Source organism: Larus michahellis, chromosome Z (genome assembly GCF_964199755.1).
Source record: "Larus michahellis chromosome Z, bLarMic1.1, whole genome shotgun sequence".
Taxonomy (NCBI): domain Eukaryota; kingdom Metazoa; phylum Chordata; class Aves; order Charadriiformes; family Laridae; genus Larus; species Larus michahellis.
The window spans coordinates 41,072,249-41,094,420 of NC_133930.1; the positions used below are offsets into that span (position 1 = coordinate 41,072,249).

General features: G+C 39.7%; 1 protein-coding gene across 1 annotated transcript in view; it reads right to left on the minus strand.

Moving 5' to 3' along the window:
* The window catches only part of LOC141735875 (guanine nucleotide-binding protein G(q) subunit alpha-like), a 137,262-nt gene that overhangs the window by 112,942 nt on the left and 2,148 nt on the right, over nt 1-22,172 (minus strand). The window lies entirely within an intron of this gene.

Below are 22,172 nucleotides of genomic sequence, written 5' to 3' on the forward strand. Positions count from 1 at the left end.
TAGGATAATTTCTGAGACTTACTTCTCCAACACTTTAAATGTATGCTATCCATCACCTCATTAACAGATTTTTATCTGCTTTATTAAATTAAAATTTTCTTTTTCACCTTTACTGGTGGCCAAAAACCTGTAAAATGTGTAAAAGATAATTGTCCACCAAATTAAAGGCATCTGTCTCACTTAAAGCATGAAAAAATTCAAGTCAGGGTCATTTTGGTAGACATAGAACTGCCACATGGAAAAACCAGCATCAAACCTCTCATTCTAATGCCACTGTTGTGCAGCTACACACACTGCGTAGGTCAAAGTCATTTTAAGGGCTGTATGAATATACTTGCACATGCAAAAAGAGACAGAAGGAGAGCCATGCTTCATTTCTTCCCGACAAAAGGACAGCCTCAAAAGGTTTTTTGTATTTTTCCCAGCTCAATTCCTTATTTTTAAGATCAGAAACATTTATTGTGATTATCTCCTGTTTTTCTGATGCTTCTGTTGAAGAACATTGATGGGAACTGACTGTAGCTGTAACCATTAACTGAAAGAAAACGTCAAATAATAAGACGACTGGTAATTTATATGGTAATGAAAACAAACAAACAAACCAAATAACAAATAAGAGTTTTGATGATGCCTAATCAAAGAATAAACACTCCCCTAATCAAGTAATTACGTTGCAATATAAACTTTCTGTGGGGTCAAACACAGAAAGCGAAGAAAAGGACACGTAAAATATCATTGATGGTTCAGACTTTTTAAAACAAAAATATATCATAAAGAGGACAACACATTCAAAGTTTTTTCACATAACGGACTACTGACTTTAAATTACTTCTGGCACTGATATACAAAAAAGAGAGTTCATGTTCTTCATGAAAAATCAGACTTAATTAAAAGATATTTCTAAATCTAAATCAACCTATTTCAAAGGATTATATTTCATCTGCGGATCCTGATACATCCGTGGGTCCTGAGGGAACTGTCGAATGGAGTTGCTAAGCCACTATCCATCATGTTTGAGAAGTCACAGTAGACCAGTGAAGTTCCCACTGACTGGAAAAGGGGAAACAAACCCCGCCATTTTTAAAAAGGGAAAAAAGGAAGACCCAGGGAACTACAGACCGGTTAGTCTCATCTCTGTGCCCAGCAAGATCAAGGAGCAGATCCTCCAGGAAACTATGCTAAGGCACATGGAAAATAGGGAGGTGATCAGTGACAGCCAACATGGCTTCACCAAGGGCAGGTCATGCCTGACAAATCTGGTGGCCTTCTCTGATGCTGCTGCAGCATTGGTAGGTAAGGGGAGTGCAATCGATGTCATTTACCTGGACTTGTGCAAAGCATTTCACACTGTCCTGCACGACATCCTGGTCTCTAAATTGGAGAGACATGGGTTTGATGGATGGACCACTCAGTGGATAAGGAATTGGCTGGAAGGCCGCACTCAGTGTTGCAGTCAACAACTCAATGTTCAACTGGCAACCAGTGATGTGTGGCGTTCCTCAGGGGTCGGTATTGGCACTGGTGCTGTTTGACATCTTTGTCAGTGAAATGGACAGCAGGACTGAGTGCACCCTCCGCGAGTCTGCCAACGACACCAAACTGTGTGATGCAGTCAACAATCTGGAGGGAAGGGATGACATCCAAAGGGACGTGGACAGGCTTGAGAGGTGGGCCGGTTCAAACCTCATGAAGTTCAACCAGGCCAAGTGCAAGGTCCTGCACCTGAGTCACAGCAATCCCAAGCACAAATACAGGCTCGGCAGAGTAATAAAGAGCAGCCCTGAGGAGAAGGACTTGGGGATGTTGGTTGACGCGACGCTGAACATGAGTAAGCAATGTGCGCTTCCAGCCCAGAAAGCCAACCGCATCCCGGACTGCATCAAAAGAAGTATGGCCAGCAGGTCAAGGGAGGTGATTCTGCCCCTCTACTCTGCTCTGGTGAGAGCCCACCTGGAGTACTGTGTCCAGCTCTGAGGCCTCCAACATAAGAAGTTCACGGACTGGCCGAAGCAAGTCCAGAAGAGGGCCACAAAGATGATCAAAGGTCTGGAGCACCTTTAGGGACATGCTGAGAGAGTTGGGGTTGTTCAGCCCAGAGAAAAGAAGGCTCTGGGGAGACCTTACATTGGCTTTCCAGTACCTAAAAGGGGCCTACAGGAAAGCTCGGTAGGGACTCTTCATCAGGGAGTGTAGCAATAAGACAAGGGGTAATGGTTTTAAACTGAAAGAGGGGAGATTTAGATTAGATATTAGGAAGAAATGCTTTACTGTGAAGGTGGTGAGGCACTGGAACAGGTTGCCCACTGAAGTTGTGGATGCCCCATCCCAAGGCCAGGCTGGATGGGGCTTTGAGCAACCTGGTCTAGTGCAAGGTGTCCCTGCACATGGCATGGGGCTTGGAACTTGATTATCTATAAGGTCCTTTCGAACTCTAACCGTTCTATGATTCTAAGATTCATTGTCTCTCAGGAAAAATTCCTGAGGTGAAATGACAGTTCAACCACTTTTGTGCAAAGTAGTAGCCAAGCACCAGGGTCAAATTTTTGTTCCATGCTATTTGGGGATGTCTGCAAACATAAGCCTTTTGCTAGTTTAGCTGTGCTTAGCAGCTCTGAAAAATCACAGAATCATACAATCATTCAGGCTGGAGAAGACCTTTAAGATCATCTCCCAACCGTTAACCTAAAACTGCCACATCCACCACCTAACACTATCCTAACTAACCCTAAGCAACACATCTACATGTCTTTTAAAATACCTCCAGGGATGGTGACTCAACCACTTCCCTGGACAGCCTATTCCAATGCTTGGCAACCGTTTCAGTGAAGACATTTTTCCTAATATCCAATATAAATCTCACCTGGCGCAACCTGAGGCCATTTCCTCTCATTCTGTCACTTGTTACTTGGGAGAAGAGACCCGACACCCACCTCAGTACAATCTCTTTTCAGGTAGATGAGGTCTCTCCTCAGCCTTCTTTTCTCCAGGCTAAACTAACCTTTAGGCATGCAAAACTCTCACCTGAAATCACTCAGCAGAGTATCCCTCTGGGTAAACATACACTAGTCTCTAAGCTAAGATCAGGAGAAGACTTTCAAAACAAACCTCCTCATCTCCTTTGCTTACTGTGCTCACCTTCATTATCATCAAAATGTCTCCAAGTGAGAAGCTGGATTCCTTTAGAATGAATGAAACCAGTAAAAATGGAAGTTAAGGACCACACCTAATGCGTTCTAGCCACAAACGCATTTAGTTCCTGGAATCAGACTAGACCTGGTTTAAAGCGGAAAAAAAAACAAAACAAAAAAACCCAACCAACCAACAAAACCCACAACCACAAACCTGGAACATGGACACCAGGTTCTCAGCACCTACTGTTTTGCCCTACAGACCCACTCTCCTGTTCACACTATTTGCTAACTTAGACATAGCCTTTGTCTGCACACCCCCACCTACAATCACAGGGATAATAATAATTAACTACTTCCTCCCTTGTGGAGATGACAGAGTGACTGATTAGCTAGTGGGTGTGCACCACTCTGAAAATGTGCAGTCCTACGTAACTATTCCCTCTGATTACAAATACTCTTGTGCTGTTATCATCCAAACAGAACACAGTGTGAAAACAAGAATCAATCTGGAACATCCCTGGGTTTCTCTACAGTAAAACTTTGCTCCAGTTAATTAAGACACTCTGATCATAGCAGATTTATTTCATAGAAGTTAATAATAATCTGACATACCCACTCAAATTACATTCCTTGTTTTTAGTTAGGATGCTGTTCTGTTAAATAGAAGTCTGCCCTTCTATATACAGTAAAAGTTTTTCTAGACCTTAAAAGGTTATTCAGTATTTATCAATCAGGATCCAAAAAAAAAAAAACCACCTATGAAAAATTAACTAAATTCTGAATGTCATTGCTATACACAATAGAAGAAACAAGTACCTGCCGTTGTTTCTGTGCATCTCCTACTTACTTATTTTGGCTTAATAGAACCAAAGATAATATAACGAATTTATAGATATTTACTTTTGAGACAGCCATTTTGTTAATTAGTATTTTTAATCTATCTTTTTGGCACTGTATTTAAGCTTCCAGAGTTCCTCACCTGTCAGGCTTGGCAGTACAGCAACAGCATATTGTGAATTTTGAATTTGTGGATTCCTGAAGCTGAGGCAGAAGATGACAAGGCAACGCACATGTTACTAAAAAAGATCATCTGTTAGGTATGCAATGAGAATATACTTCCTACCTGGAAACTAGGGCTCTGAACTACAGCTTTCACTCAGGCTACCGATGTGTACTCCACTGCTCTTTGTGAGAATTTCACTGGTCGTTCTCTGCAGGGCTTTCGTGGATGGCTGAGAGACATGTTCCTCTCACATCAACAAAAAGAAGACAGAATGACTTGTAATTTAGGCCCAGCTTCACAAATGCAAAGATTTTACATCTGTGCTCTGCTGCTCTATATTTCTGCTGAGCAAAATCTGTACTTCCCCAGTTTTTGACATATAAACTCGCCAGCTGCTTGGGATTTTGCTTCTGACTTACTCAAAAGCATCGTGCTGTTGGCAAAACCTAGGATTGGTTGCCACAGTTTTTAAGTGTCAATGGAGTCTGTAAATTAAACATCTCCATCCCTCCCAAAGGGGCTCATCTGACAAGTTAGTCTACCAGAACAAGCCTAGTGTAAAGCGTGAGGACATATTTTCTGCTTCAAAATAGAACAAGAGGAGGAAATAACCCCTTCTACTTAAAACAGCTTACTGTTTAGCAAAGTCATGCAGGACATGGAAAAACTTTAATTAATTTCTCTTGTTTGGCCAATTCGGTTCGAACTCCCAACTTCAACTCCTCAAGAAAGGTAACTGTCAGCCTACACTGCCATGTATCTTCCACCCATGCACTGAAAAGCAGGAAACATCACCAGATAAAGGCAACAAAAACGATCTCGTTCTCACCCTCGATCAAAAGGTCGTCTCGGCTTTCAATCTGGATAGTTCTGGCTATTTACACATGCACCTACTCACTCATGCTATTCTGCCTGGGCTTCTAAATCAGGTCAACAGACAAGGGAGTGCTCGCTGGCAGAGGACCCAGTACTCTCTGGGAATCCTGCAATCCCTCTGAACAGATTCTTCACCTACATGGTCTAGCATGAGGATGAATGTATGCAGTCGGGTGTGCAAGCCTGATGAGAGCTGTCGTATGAGAAGCCAATAACTAAAGAAACTAAACGTACTGCAAATAAATTACTGTATTTCAGTGCCTTTAAACAGACATTTAGAAGAAAGAGTGACAGGATCTTTCATATACACATTCAAAAATATTAGTCAAAATTACTTCCAAATACCAGTATGACAGCATAGTTTAGACCAAATATAACAGCACATTCAAATACATATCACAATAAGGTTTTTCAGAACAAATGAACTACTGGTACCACGAAAAATTGGTACCTGACTACACACGATAGAAAAGAATGAAAAGGAACTTCTATAAACAGTCACTTTTCATGAAATCGTAACAAGAAGATGCTCCCAAGATATTTAAATGTGAAGCTTAGTTCAAACATTTAGTGGAGTATTGGATAAGACATGAAAATCTTACTACTCCTAGGCGAGCATTTCCAGTGTAAACTAAAACCTGCCTCTTTGGTAGCTTTGGCACCTCAGTCACTTTTAAATCTCAGTCTATAAACTCGGTGATGCACTAGAGGGAGAACAGCACCATATATGAGAGTAACATCTCCTGCCTCTCTCCTTCCCCTACTTGAAAATTTAGTTTCAACATGACACTTTTCAAAACAGAAGAGTTATTGTGTGAAGGTAAGATAATGATTCACAAAGTCCTCAGCTGAGGGCAAACTCCTTATCATTTAGAAACAGAATCATGCGGCAGGATCCAAACTGTAATGATTATTTTTAAGTGGATCATAGAAAAACAGCAAAGTTGGCGAGATGCACTCATTCTCTGGTAATTTACAGCATCAAAAGACTACAAAGAAAATAAAAAAAACAACCAAAAACCAAAACTAGATCACCCTGAATCATCATTTTGTTTGAGAAATAATGGTGAGTGTGAATTCATTAATTGATCCAGGAATAAAGCCTGATGTCATTTCCAGCATTATTCTGAAATGCAACTTGTAGAACTATAATTACAATGAAATTACTGGGAAGAGAAGGCGGCTCACGATACTTATCATAACACAGATACCATTAGCTTAAGAAAGAGAGGAAATACTCCTAGGTGACACTTATGTCACAACACAGAATTGCAATAATCTGCATTATCACAAAAATAATAATGTTTCTTGCTGATGGACTTAAAGGGCTGCCTGAAATTCAGAATGAGATTATTGTGAAAGCAATAAACTTTGGAACTTAGATTATCAATCGGTTGAGGAGGTCTTCTGCTTCAAAAATATTTGGGTAGAGAATAATTTTCCCCCTCTGTTAGAAGAGATTCATTAGTAAAGCAACTGAGTCAGAAGGCAGAATGGCAGGAAGGCTTGCCTTCAAACACTAGCCAGGAGAGGGGTTCCTAAAGAAAGCAATAAAGCAGTGGGAGTAGGACTACTTGCTGCTTTGGAAGTGGGTGCCTGGCTGCACCTGTCCCTCCTCACCACTCGTTCCCTAAGAGAAGCCACCAGCCCCTCTAGTAGGTATCCACTTACTCCAGAATAAAGTCCTGCCAGCTTTGGTCTCTCCCAGGAGCCAAGGCAGGAACTAGCTGCTCTGCCAGTCCAGCATTTGGCCTGAGTATGGCAGGGCTACAGACCGGTAGTCTATGCACCTCTTCCTCACTGCCCATACTTTTCATCTGACCTCAGAGTAACCTGGACTGGACAGACCAGCTGTTCTAAAAAGTTGTATTTTAGAACACACATATTTGGTGCACAGTACCTTTGTAGAGTGTCATCGGTCTTTCACATCCCTTTCACGGATGTACACAGTGAGGATTAACCTTCACCTTTGCAAATCATCTAACTTTGCAGCACATTTCTGTTAGTGATGAGTGTTGAGAAGGGAGGAAAAGACAATATTTTTTCCTTCTGTGACTTTTTTTTTTTTTAAATCTATAAATAATTTGTCTTGGGCAAAAGGAATTTGCTGGCACTAACTAGACACGGCATCTCTGAGCACTGGGCAAAACAACTGAGTTTGTGACCACACCCAAGTGTTAGTTATCATGACATTTTGGTAACAGTCTGGGCTTACATCATGCACGTACTTCACACATTGTGTTAGGGCATTGCCCGAGTGTGTGTACCCAAGCTGGAAGGTTTCAGTCCTGCTGTGTTTACTTAGCTTTATAACAACATGACAAACCCCTGAAACCACAACTGCTCTACTTTGCATAACGAAGCTGACATTGCTGGGGGTACCGACACTGGACCAGGCTTGCAGGACCCTAACCCTGTGATAAACTGCTTGAAGCTACAGCCCGACTCAGTCTGGTAGACGTTCAGGGACAAGCTGAAACACAGCCCTATTCTACCCAACACCGCCCATAACCCAGGGTAACAAGCTACCCTGCTGTCTTCCCCACCAGACAGACTTAGGAAGCAAAGGCGGCTACTCCCCGAGAAGCATGATGGCACTGGAAACCTCTAAACTGCAGAACTAAGGTTTTCACTGGTTTCCCCCCAGGCACCAAATCACAGCAGCACAGGAGTGTCTACAAAACAACTCTTTGTATGCCCATAAACCACTGATTAAATGAATGGCAGCATAGTGAAACGTGAATCCCATTGGATTCCCCCCCACACTCATTAAAGGTCTGGGTACACTGGTGACACAGATGATCTATATACGCAAGATGAGACTACAGCACAATCACTGTACTTCACAGAATTACGGACTGGTTTAGGTTGGAAGGGACCTCTGGAAGTCATCTGGTACAAGCCCCTGCACAAGTAGAGCCACCTACAACAAGCTGCCCAGGACCAGGTCTAGACGTTTTTTTAATATCCCATAAGGATGGAGACTCCACAGCCTCTCTAGGCAACCTGTGCCAGTGCTCATTCACCCTCAGAGTGAAAAACTGTTTCCTTGATGTTCAGGAGGAACCTCCTGTGTTTCAGCGGGTGCTCACTACCTCTCACCCTGTCACTGTCTACCACTGGAAAGACCCTGGCTCTGTCCTTTTGCACCCACCCTCATATATTTATGTAAATTGATAAGATCTCCCCGAGCCTTCTCTTCTCCAGGCTGAACAGTCACAGCTCTCTCAGCTTTTCCTCACAGGAGAGATGGTCCAGTCCCTTCATCGCCTCAGGCACCTTTTGCTGGCCTCTCTCCAGAGGCTCCATGCCTCTCTCTCTTGCACTGGGAAGCCTGACCTCAAACTCACTGCCCACAAGGCAGAATGATAAGAGCTCTAAGCGCTCTACTAATGAAGAAAACTTGTTTTCCAGAGCATACAGGAGCTCAGGCTGCATCTGCATCAGTACAGACTCAAGTCCCAACCACACTTGAGCTGTGTCGGTGTACATCTGAAAATTATCCATAAACCTGCTGGTCTCCACAGATACTTACTTGTGGAACTGCATTGTCACGTGTAGCAGTCCCATGGGCCTCAAATCCTCCTCTCAGTAAGATTAAGTCTGCCATGAAAGCCTGAAAGCTAGATGATGATAAGTGGGAGAAGGTATTCTGTAAGCATTCCAGACTCTTCCAACCACAGTTAAGCCCTGGAACGTCCACTTCGTCCTTGATAACAAGAAGCACTCAGCTTCTAAGCACAGACGCATTCCCTCTGCAGGAGATGCAGAACTCCTTACAGCACGCCTCTAAAGCCAGTGTTTGCACGCTGCAACCTGAAGCTGTTTTCATGTTTCACAGAAGTGCTAAGCAGCTGCTGCCAGCATTCACCAAGCATTGACCCTTACAGAAAGGTACTGGCGTATAGTCCTACAGTGCTCGTAAGGTGGATGAGCCACGACCGCTGTGCATGCAGTACAAGGGAGAGCCTGCAGGTACCCTGAGGTGAAGGCAGACATCTGGGACAGCTATTCCATCAGAATGCACTCTATTCAGACGCAAGCATTTCCCTACAAACAGGCCAAGGGGCTTGCTCAGCTGTATTTAACAGAAATAATGACAGCAAAATTGTACCTGTGCCTTAAGTACGCTCCGTGAGACAAATCACTCTGAGTCTTGCAAATTATAAATACCTAAACACCCCACAACTTACTATCCTGACACTCAGTTGTAACATTTCTGTTCCATACCCGAAGGAAACAGAACAACCTAGAGGTGAACTCCTGGTCAGGTAAAGAAAACACGACACAGAGTTTCATCCTGGGGACTAGACACTGGATTTCTGTGGAAGATGGAGTTGCAGAGTTTGGACAGTTTTCATTGTTAGAAAAGCTCTGTTCTGTTCATTCAGAAAGGCAGGCTGGGCAAAGAGGTCAGAGCATTGTTACACTATTGAAAGTAAAGAATGAGGTGGGGAAGCACACTTACTTAGCAGAAAAATCAAAATAAGATTAAAATTAAATCATCAAATTAAATGGAGAAATTAAACTGTTTGTACAAACATCCTAGACATCTAGGTGATAAACCCAAATAATTGCTAATCTACAGATGTAGATTTGAAGAGGGAGGTATAACTGAAGCAAAGATTTACATAAGTCAAAGTTCAGTGATTAGCTTCTTTTTTACTTCAGAACTGGCTTGCAGACAGTGATCTTTAATATTTTTGATTTCAATGCTAACAGAGAAAAACTGATACAAAAGCTGGTGCCATGGCAGATGACTGACTCACAGATAATGTGACAGACAATCAAGTAGGGCTCAAATCAAAGGGCTTTTGATCAAAAGGGGAGTTATAATCTCCCAGGGCCATTTAACTAAACAATACGAAAGGTCTCAAGCAGATTGCCTTTCCATTTCTGTAAGCTTAAAAACTGTAAATTCTAAACCAGAAAAGCACTACACAGAAATACTTCTTAAGAAAAAGAACATGTGGCAGAACTACAGTCAAAAGTAACTGTAGGAACATTTGATTACAACTTGGTACCATTTGCTATGTGTAAACAAAAAAAGTTGAACACCAGTAGTAAAGGTATGCTATAGGTACGTTGTGTTTCAGAGTTACATTTAGCAAAAGCTAACAGAATTACAACTGTAAATAACTGGATTTAGATTCAAAACAAGAACTGGCAGTAATTTCATAACATTTTATGGAATAGCCTAGAAAGCCTCAATTCTACATAAAAGGAAAAATGAAAAATAATAAAGGCAGCATGGATAGGAGGGCAGGTAAAGGGAGAAAATTGGAATAGGTAAGCCAAAATTTGCGAAATTTCTCAAATCGTTAATAGAAAGACTCAAATGGAGAACTCTAAGGATCCACATGAGACTTTTTTTGTAATCATAAAACACTTAAAATCACATTCCCTCACAAAACTACTGCAGTAGAACACTTAATATTTATTAACATGGAAAACCCATACATAATTTGAAAATATTTGTTTTTAGAGAAACACAGACCACATTTGCAATGATAATGAAAGAGTTTCCACTGTAGCACCCACTGAAGATAAACATTACAGAGGATTTACTAAAGTCAGAACCCTGTCACTCAGCAGGCCCAGACACCCCTTATCAATGTTTTCAGAAGGGCTGGCTAGGAAGTCATCCTGCATTGTAACTCCTGAAATATCACCTAAAAGACAGGAAAGGGGTGAGGGAAAGAGAGCGCACACCAAGAGCTATTCAGTTACAACATTTCAGATGGTTTGCTACACAAAGTCAGTGGTTTTGAGGAACTGGGCATCTGCTAAGCAACTGATCTGGTGTCATACAACAAACCGACATATCATGCATTAAATAACAGTTGTTTAAACAGTAAATATTAAATTACATAGGCGAAAGCCCTCAACTGACAGCTGTCTTCCAAACAGGTTCCCAGCCATATTAAGATTGGAGTAAGAAACTTAAATATCTTCATCCATAAGATAGAATAAAAACATAAAGTTATTACTGACAGTACTTTTATACGAGCAAGGGCTGTGGACTGGTACATTAAGAAGAGGCTATAATGCTGAAAAGTAATTAGAATAACCTGTAAACCAAAACCAGGCAAACACTGTGCATCTGCGTACTGTTAAATGTAAGCTTGCCAAACAATGAACAAATGAACCCTGAAAAGCAATTATTCAGAAGAGTATTTCAGTTACAGCAGATAGTCATCTAAATATGACTAGTTTAATGCATGGCTCAGAAGGCTGTCGCACTCCTTGAGCACACTTTAACAGTGGTATCCCAACTAGCAGAAGAGAAATTTTACTCCTGTATCTGTAACAAAAAGTATATACACGTCAGTGTTCAATTCTCATTGTCTGTACTGCAGAAATGATGTTGAAGAGCTAGAAAAGAGTCTAAAGACAGCTAACAGAATGATTAAAGGATTAGAAGATCCACCCTACAGTTACAAAGTTAGGATTGAACTATGACCCATCCAGACTGAGCCACGAACATGGCATACTGGAGTACTTTCTTTCTGTCCTTGAACTTGCTAATAAATGTAACGTTCAAGAAGATGGTGAATTTAAACCATGAGTAGTGTAGTTATTTTATTTCTTGTACTTCATCTAATGTCAGAAGATAAACACCGTAATAAATCAACAGGTTATAAGACAGGTTGCTGGTGTTTAGTGGAACTGACATTTTTAGGTTAAAAAACACCCCACCACCAAAAAAGGGACCCAACCAAAAAAAAAAAACCAAAAAACAACAAAACCAAAAAACCAACCACATAAGCAAGCCTGAAAGCTAATGAGCACAGTGATATATACAATTAATCTCACTATATACAAACTACAGTCTAGATTGATAGGTTGAAATATTGTTTTAAAGAAAACAGATATACGAAATCAAGAAATAAACGTTTGTCTTGCTTATGGCTCTGTTCTGACCACTTCCCAGAGTTTTGGCTCTTTGTGCACATAAAAAAAATCTCGCTAAAAAATGGGAAGGTATTGGAGAATTGTGTGTCACTATGCTTAAATAACTTGGTATCATGTCAACAAGACAAATAAACGGCACGGAAGGTGATGACCTCTTTGATGACCTGTTTCTCTAGCTATGGATTATTCCAGAATATATCATCACTCCTTGGAGATACAAACAACTAAAACATAAAGAAAAGGCATTACAAAGTACTGTCATTGTGCTTTTTTTCCTGTTTTTAAGCTATTCTAACATCAGAATGTGCCCTAACAGCTTGACAAGTCATATATACAGCAATGTTACATTAATCACCAATAAAGAAACACCTTCTTTTGCCTTTTTAAACATGAAAAGCATTTATCTTCTCTGGTTTACTGGTTTTATATTATTTAAGGGGAAAACTCCACAGAAAAAAATGCAATGCAAAAATTTAAATACTATGCTCCTCACTTTACTACATGAAATTGTAGACCAAAAAAGTCTGTAAATCAAAAGATCCAGCCAAAGTATTTTCTGAGAATAATGAAATGAAAACTGCACTAACAAAACTAACATGGTTGTAAATTAAAAATAGTAATAATAATAATAATACAGGCACAAGAATGCCATTACCCAGAGAATGCTTGTGTCAGAAAATTCTTCAAGGGAAACAACTTAAAGGTGTACATATTAACTTCAATGTCAGAAGTTTGCATTTGTCATCGGGAGTACAGCCACAATTAGGCTATTAGCAAATTCTGTTCACGTTGTTTATCTAGGTTTGGTTCAAAGGCTAAAATCTGTGGAGATTATCGTTAAGTCTAGCTTTTAACCCTAACTAGATTTAATAATTAATAGTAGTGTATTACTGTGTTGTACAGCCAAACACAGAACAAAACCACAGTGAATCAGAATTTATTATTATCATGTCTTGCAGATAAGAAGCAAAAATGAATGAAATTAAGTAAATAAACCCCAAGAGAACAAAAATTACTCTGGACAAAGAATGTTTCTAGATTTCTGTGATCACAAACGGTATTAAGACCCAAGCTTAAATGATCACAAGCCAAGCCATCTTTAAAAGTAAAATATTACTGATGCTAACAGCAGAATTAGATCAAACACGCTATTAGTCAATTTACTCAAATTCAATAGTTCCAATGAATCTCTACATCCTGGTTGTAGAAGATACTCAAGTTTACATTGTGATTAAAGCAAATTTACTTCCAAATTGTCTGTTCTGCCATTCTATGAAATCAGCTGCTAAAACAGCAGAAACAGTCATCTAACTGAAACCCATCTTTTCATGGATCAGAGTAAATGCTTATTATGTCCTTTGGTTTATTTACTATTTCAATCTTAAGACAAACAGAGACCATGAGAAAACTGAACTCAGTACAAAAAAAAATCTCGTTATTTCTTCAACATTCTCTTCTCACCAAGAAAAACTGAAGTATGCCTAGGTGCATCTTCAGAGAAAATAAATAAATAAATAAATAAAGCATTGTTCCATCCAGCAATCCGGTTGTGAAGAGGTAAAACATCTTTAATTCTAGGAAATTACTCATTACCAAAGCACTCTAATCACAGAATCACATAACAGTTGGGGTTGAAAGGGATCTTCAAGGACCACCTAGTCTAACCCCCCTATCATGGGCAGGGAAATCTTTCACTAGATCAGGTTACTCAAAGCCCCGTCCAACCTGACCTTCAACACTTCCAGGGATGGGTCACTTACAACTTCTCTGGGCAACCTGTTCCAGTGTCTCACCACTCTCATTGCAAAAAATTTCTCCCTTACATCCAAGCTACCCTCTTGTCTTGTCACTACATAGCCTAGTAAAAAGTCTCTCTCTGTCTTATACACTTCCTTTGCATATTGCAAAGCTGCTACAAGGTCTCCTCGGAGCCTTCTCTTCTCCAGGCTGAACAGTTCAACCCCAACTCTCTCAGCCTGTCCTCATAGAAGAAGTGCTCCAGCCCTCTGATCATCTTTGTCGCGCTTCTCTGGATTCTGGACTCGCTCCAGCAGTTCCATGGCTTTCTTGCACTGGGCACCCCAAAGCTGGACACAGTACTCCAGGCGGGGTCTCACCAGAGCGGAGCAGAGGGGCAGAACCACTCCCCTCAGCCTGCTGGCCATGCTGCTTTTGATGCAGTCCAGGATGCATCTGGCTTTCTGGGCTGTGATCACACATTGCCAGCTCACATGCAGCTTTTCATCCACCAGTATCTCCAAGTCCTTCTCCACACGGCTGCTCTCAAGCCATTCATACCCCAGCCTGTAATAATGTTGGGGACTGCCCCGATCCAGCTGCAGGACCTTGCACTGCACCCTTAGCAAACTTCCAGATGACACCAAGCTGAGGGTGCAACTCAGTCACACTGTTTATGTCATAATGAGGGACACCACTCATTACTTGTTTCCACTTGCACATTAGGCCATTCACCGTAACTGTGTGGATGCAGCCATCAAGCCAATTCCTTATCCATCTAACAGTCCATCTATCAAACCATTATCTCTCCAGTTTATGAATGTTGTGGGGGACCGTATCAAAGGCCTTACGGAAGCCGAGATAGATTACATACATAGCTCTTCCTTAGTCCACTCTGATGCAGTTACACCATCATAGGGCCACTAGATTAGCCAGGCACAATTTGTACTTGGTGAAGCTATGTTGGCTGTCTCTAATCACCTCCCTGTCTTCCATATGTTTCAACGTATCTTCCAAGAGATCTGTTCCATGATCTTAAGGCTAACACAAAGTTATAGCCTGAGTTTTGGCCTGAGTTTTAGCATTGCCAAAGATATTTCCCCGTTGTGGGGGATTAAAAAAAGTTTAACACACCAGAAGTGTTTCTCTTGGGGGATTTACATTAAATCCTTTTGGCAGGATGTCCAACACCTGTAACTTCACAGATGAAACCCCCCCACAAAAATTCACTTAAAAGGAGACTTGATGGATTAGGGGAATGGTAACGAGATAATGGGACTTTGATCTCTAAATCTGTCTTTCAACAATGGGCCAGGTCAGCAGTGTTCAAAAGTCAGCCAGACAGCTGCTTGCTGGCCCATGCTCTGAGATAAACTACTGATCTCGTCACTGTTAATGACGACCAGGTGCATACGTCATAACTACCCCTTATAAAAATTGGCAGCCTCAGGACAGGAGAGATTAAATTGGCATGAAGACTGTCACCCTTTCTGAAAATACTTCTACATGTCACGTTCCATCAACACCCAAACATGAAATGAAAAGGAGCAAAAGATAATTTAACCAGAGCTATTTAAATATACGTGTGAGGCCATGTGTTTTATTCTTTGGGCTTTTTTCCCCCCAGCACAACCTTACAGCGTCTCAGTTTCTAGGCTATTATTTCCTCTTTACAAACAAACAAAGAAACAGAAGTGAAAAGAATCATTTTCTCTCCTAAAAGACCAACTGAGTTAAAGCAAATTATGCTTGTAACAAACGAGTATTTTTGAGGTTTGGTTTGTTTTTTTTAAATTGTTCCTTTTCACATATCACCTTTGAAAGGTTTTCACTATCAACATTAAGTGTTGATTTCAATGCCACCTAGACAACAAACTCCAAAAGGCCAAACATCAAATCACCCAAGTACCTGGAGAGCTTTATAAGAGCCTGTTGAAGATACATGAATGATGCCTTTAGTTTTCAGCATTTGATTTCCATTGCTTTTACTGCTCTGGTCTATGTGATTAAGTGGTAAGTCAATGCAGTATCAGAGTAAAATAAATGTTCCATACTAGATCCTCAGTTTTCCAAGCCTGATCAGTTCCTAAAAGCACAAGGAATGATGGCACCTTTCCCAACTTCTATGCGTTTGGGTTTTTTTGGCCTTATAAGTTAGCAGTTGCTGCTACAGAAATCTTCTGTGTAACTTTCTGGCTGACTCTATTCACCCAGAAACATAGGCTGGAATAGCTTTTTGGCATTCTTTTCCAACATTCTCTAATATGAGCAAGATAATTAACATCAACATTGAAGACTTAAGAGTTAAAAACTCTCCTGTGATGAGTTTATAGAACAAGGAGAGAAAAGCAACTTTCCTTAACTTACATAAATGTTCTCACTCGGTACAAGGATTCTTGCCAAAGATTATCTTGTGTTTTTTGAGTTTGCAGCTGGTAGAGCAATGAACTAGCAAAGGACCAAGAAGCTAGCAACCAGTGAGCATACAGCCCAGATACAGTGACAGACATACTAAGAAGGCTAGGCAGTAATGTATATTCTATGCCATAAGAGCAAAAATTGTGAAATCTAAAATATTCTTACATAATGGAAAACTTCAAAACATACCTAAGACATATTCATTACATAGTACCTCAGTTTAGAAAACTATGATCAAGATTTCTTTTGGTTGATTTCGTGGCCATATCATAACTAAATCAGTCATTTCTAAACTTTGATTCCTGTTCACTGAAAGAATCTGTAGCAGGTTGGGCTCCCATCACATCCAATTACACCAAATTCCTACATAATAGTAAACCTGAGCTCTTACCTTGGATTTCTCTTGAAGGTGGCTATCCTCATCTGGAAAAAAACCCTTCTGATCCACATTTGGCGATACTTACCAAGATTAGAGCTGTATTTTGTATACAAGAGTTAAGGACCTAACTGCATGGATCTCTTCAGAGGAGAGAAGATTTCGGGGGAGGGGGAAGGAATATAACATATTTCAAACACTGAATGCCCTTTCCACAATTTCCCTTGGGGAAAAACAAATTCTCCTTCAATAGACTTCTGATAGTGGGGTTGAGTCCCAAAGCATTTCAACAAGGACCACCATGGCATTCTCCTGGATACAAAACAAAATGCATAGATAATCAATGAGGACGGGACCTTGGGCAGACATTTAATCCATCTATTTGCTCTGAGACAAATCCAGACCCAGCCACTAGACAAAACTGATTAGTCCCATTCCTAAGAGATGCTTCTTCCTCACTCAGAGCAGGACAACCTAACTTACAAACAACGCAGCTCTGAGATGAAGGTGTCGATACACAGCTCAGCTGTGCAAAGGCAACAGTGATTCAGCCTCTGTCTTTTCAATTTACTGAATCAGTAGGGGTTTCCACTTTCAGAAGCTTTCCGATATTCTGCTGCTTTATTCAAGCTATGCATATACTGCACACCGCCTCCTCTTCAGAGAAAGACGAACCAAAGCACCATGGTGGGGCTTGCCTAAAATGTATTCTTCCAATCAGTAGTCTGCTGGATGATTCTGCCTGAATGGATCAACAAAGGAGGAATCTTGTCTGGTGGGTTTTATTTTTGTTTCTGGAATAGCCACACCACCTTCTCAAATGCAGAATGAAATCAACAACAGCACTTCGCTGCTGGCAACTGCACCTGTACAGGGGTTCTGGGATAAAATTCTACAGTACCGTTAAACACTAAGCATAGTGTGCAAATTAAGTGGTTTGATTATTCCATGCCGTTCTTCCTCTGAAAACCCACAAAGGACAAAAATCTGTAGACAATCACCCTTCAGTTTAGTCTCTGTATCAACATTACTTATTGGGGGAACAATGCACTTTCAGAACATTTAAGATTTAATCTTTAATTTAGCTTGAAAAAACATTTGTGCTGTTCCCCCAGTAACTTTCAAAACTTTCCAAACCAAATTTGTGCCCTCCTGTGTTAAGCATCTAACTTCTTTGCACAGAGTTAACAATACTTAAAGCCTGATGAATGCTTTCTTCTTTGATGTCAACACCACCACATATACGACTTCCTAGCATTTCCTACATTCTAATTCTTCCTTGGTTTTGCACTGCTTTCCTGCTCTTCGTTCTTGTCAGTCAGAGGCTTTATAATTAGAGTAAATAAAAGGTGAATTCTGAAAAACTTCCATAATTCTATTAATAACAGCTGTTCATACATAGCAGCATTCGAGTGCAAGAACAGATTTTTCCCGAGTCTTGTACCATTCAACAGGGCAAGAAAAAACACTCGGTGTTTAAAGTATTCTATTACTGCAACAAAGCTAATTACCATTAATCACCTATCTACCTTATAATGATATTTCACACCTTCCTGGGATTAATTTTGCAGAGATAGTCATATTATTTCAAAACAAATGCTTTCCCCTGTGAAATTGCCATTATACACCAACAAAAATAATTCGAAGTGGACTAAAAAAAGCAGAATTATTTCTTAACTTTGTAGCATACACTCAAATGTCCGTTCTCAAGACAATCTTCTGCTCAGCATGTAGTTTTCCCTCCTGCACTAATTCAAAATTGTTCACCAATGTAAGATACAAATTTTGGGTTACTTGGCTCTTTGACATATGAATAAAGTTAAAATTAGACAGAATTCTTTGACTGTTCAGGTCCTTAGCTAGTTCATATTAACTTCAGTGGTATAGGTTGCTTCTAAAGAAGTAAAACCAAAGCAGCAACAAACCCTTTTTCATGGCTGCAAACAAAATATCTCTTCATGATGCATTAAAAATAAACAAATACGTTCTTAACATATGAAAAACATATATTTAAAATATACTTATCACACTGATATCCAAATGATGATTTGTGTTTTCCTCAAAAAAAAAGTTAATTTTATATATGGACATATATACATATATGTCTATATAAGAATATAGAAAGGTGTTTTGCATCTAGAATTACATTATATTTCCTTAGAAACAGCTTCTGCTAAGTAAGAGATATTTAGTGATCTAGTTAGAATAAATATCAAGATATATCTTAACTATTTGTTAATTCCACAGTTGTAAATATGTATTGTGGTAACTACCTAAAATTATTTGAAAGTGTTCAGTGTAAGACAGACTGATACAAATATAAGTTACAGGAAAAAAAATAAGGAAGCTTTTTTTTTCCTCCAGCTGAAGAAAAAGTTATATAAAACCACTGTACTCCACTGCTGGCATAATGCACCCACTTCCTCTTCAGCTTATCCACAGGTAGTCTACATTTGCTAATTCACCAAGTTCTGCATGTAAATCTTTAATTCAGCTGATACAGGTGTAAGAAAATAAATGCATATATACCCTGCATGCGTGCTGGGTATTCACCTTATGTTCACAAGCATCTTTCCACGTAAGACTGGTTGCCATTCATGCTAATTCAAATGGCTTATCTTCCACCTGTTTCCTTTGGCAGCACATAGAGAATAAATGGACGCTCACATCAGGCAACTCTCTCCACTGACACATCTGCTACCTCAAGCATAAGAAACACCTACCCCTTAAAAAAACCCACATATTTTGCACTTGACATAAGACCAGTAGATATGTCACAAAATAGCAAACACTGTCACACATCTCCAGTACTTAATTTTGCCAAGGTTTATAGATATGTAGGCATAGCTAGCATGACACTGCCAGTTTATTTTCTTAGATACTCAAGGCATTTCCCACTGAGAAAATAGCGTATAATATAAAAATATAGAATGCCTGGGCAAAAGACATCCAGGATTGAAGATTTATGGCTACAGCTTAGCATGCAGGCCCAAATGCTGCTTTCTGAGACCACGCAAAATTTCCATGGATGACAGGCAAAGTGATATACATAAGAACTAGAGCACATGGCTCTTACTACTTAACAATGAATATGTATATACACGCTTAAAATACAAGCATGCAGAATACTGTACATTTTGTTTGACATATATCAATATGAAACATTAAAACACCTCTTTTTTCCCCAATTATAAAAACAATATAAGTGTTTTTACAGCTAACAGCAAACAATGGATGGATATTAACAACTGGAGAACATGGAGAACAAACTGGAGAACTGGAGATATTAACAACTGGAGAACAATCATAGTGTTTTACAAAATGTTCAGCTGTAATGAAATCCAGAAGAATATAGAAAATACATGAGATTAAAACCAAATCCAGTGGAAGACTGAATTTGTTCCAAAGTGCCTTAAAGATTACAGCCAAGTTGTGCTAGTCAAACTTCTACTATGTCTTTTGTAATATGCTTCAGTGCTTATTTCTGAATTCTGGATTTTCACAATTACAATAGTAAAAAAATACTTTGTCCTGTTCTAATCTGTTCCAAAAATTAGACAATGATGTACAATAAAGTACGTAAAAGTGGTATTTTAATGTTTAATCACAGAGAGGGTTTATTTTTAAATTATTACGTAAAAATAATCTTAGCATGCAGCAAAAGTTCTTCATAAATGACTTAGCATTTTAAACTTTTTGATCCTATGAAAAATAAAACAGTATCATCATTAATATACAAAAAGGGTGAACAGAGCACAGCAAGTGAGTGTGTGTGTCTGTAACACAGTAACTGTTAGGAAGAAATTAACTCGCTTTGTAAGGAAGCACTATATCTTCCCTGAGTTAAGAGGCAAAAAACTTTCTCTTCTGATCCACACATTATATTCCTTTATATTTGCTACATATGTGCATTTGTACATATGTATGTTCAATTTTTAGACAAGTGTAAGAAAACAATCTGGCATAAATATGCTTATTTGTGCCTTAAAACCCTATGAGTTAATAAAACCTTTCACTTTGCACTTGCAACAAGTCTGAAGAACATGCATGGTCAATTAACATGGCTCAGCCTAAACTGCACTAGTACCGTCCTTATGAGCTTTCAGAGGATATGCTTCATTCCCATGTTCAAAAGCCTTTAACCTATTTAGGCTTTTAAGTCCCACAATACTTTACAAAGTGGGACTGAGAAGTTGGCACCTCTGAAAAAAAGGGAAAAAAAACAAACACAGAACCCGTTTGCCTATGTCTACATAAAATAAAATTAAGCAACCCTAGTAATTTAAGTTTTGAGGGCGAAAGACATGTAATGGCACAGTAAGGGTCTATTAAATTTAAAAAAAAATAAAATTACTTTAAGCAGTTTCAAATGGTTTTTGTGCTACCAGTCTCTCCGTTTTTAATGACTACTTTTCTGTTCTAAAATGGTTTTGTCTGTCTCATAACCATGTAAATCACCCACACAAACAACACAAACTTAATAACTGAGCAACTGCCCAGGCTGGGGAAGCAGTGAGAGTGACTGAAAGAAGAAAGTGCTATCAGATACCTAAAATAAATCCACTAATAGAAAAGTTTTCCTCGAAATTTGTTTATAAATTGAAACTTGAACCTCTACCCAATCCCACAACTCCAACAGCGGTTCACCACTATACTGCATGTTACAAGATGAGACCTTAAGTGTTAATCCAAATAGCTGCACATGCACATAAACACATGACAGAGGTGGATAAAACAAAAGACAAAAAAACACGCGTGCACAAGTAACCGTTTCTGTAGTGGTTTCATTACCCAAGTGTACAGATACGCTGTTAAGCATGAGCTGCCTAATATTCACCCCTCTTGGTCTCTAGTACATCATGCTTACGCCTTCACAAACGTGTCAGAACTCCTGGTTTGCACTAACCCTGATGAATGAAAAAACCTTTCAAACAGGCACACTCAAGAGAATTTCCCCCAAGGCTTTGTAAGGGTTGGCTTCTCCCCTGTTCTCCCTCTAGTCACCGCATCCCATTTGGTCCAAAGCAATGACACAAATGGACCCCAATCTACCACCACCTACCCGCCCCCTACACTTCACACAACCAATGGCAGGACCTTGCAAAGCAGTACAAGCCCTGCATTGCTGACTGCAGAAGCAGATCTCTGAATTTCTTCTCTGGGTAATATATATTGGTTCATCATTCAGTTAAATTTCATACATTTCTGAAAGCTTGGGAGAAGCCTCTAGCACTACTGCAAGAAAAATCAGGAAAATACAGAAACAATTTGGACCTGAGTAACAAGTCAAATACGTCAGCTGCCTCTCCTGAAGTAAATGTATATCACTAAGTAATTATACTTAAGCATCCATAAAATTAAGCAAACTATCCATACCCTATTTTATCTTCTTTGTCAATCTTGAAACAGTCACAACATGCACTTCCACCAACCAAAATCAGGCCAAAATGAGACAGAATGTTATTACTGGGAGTGCTGCATCCATCTCCACCGCTCCTTTCCCACACCAGTTACGGATCCCAGCACCTTTCTCCATATCCAGGCAACCAGCTGCAGGAAACAGCATATTCATCTGGAAGCACTAAAACATATTCTGACTTTTCCTTTTAACTCTCCTTACCTCATTGAAAAGGCAGATTACTCCCCCAGTATAAATCACTACTTTCATATACATGACCCAAGACAAAAAATCTTCAGCATAAACATCCCGTGTCTA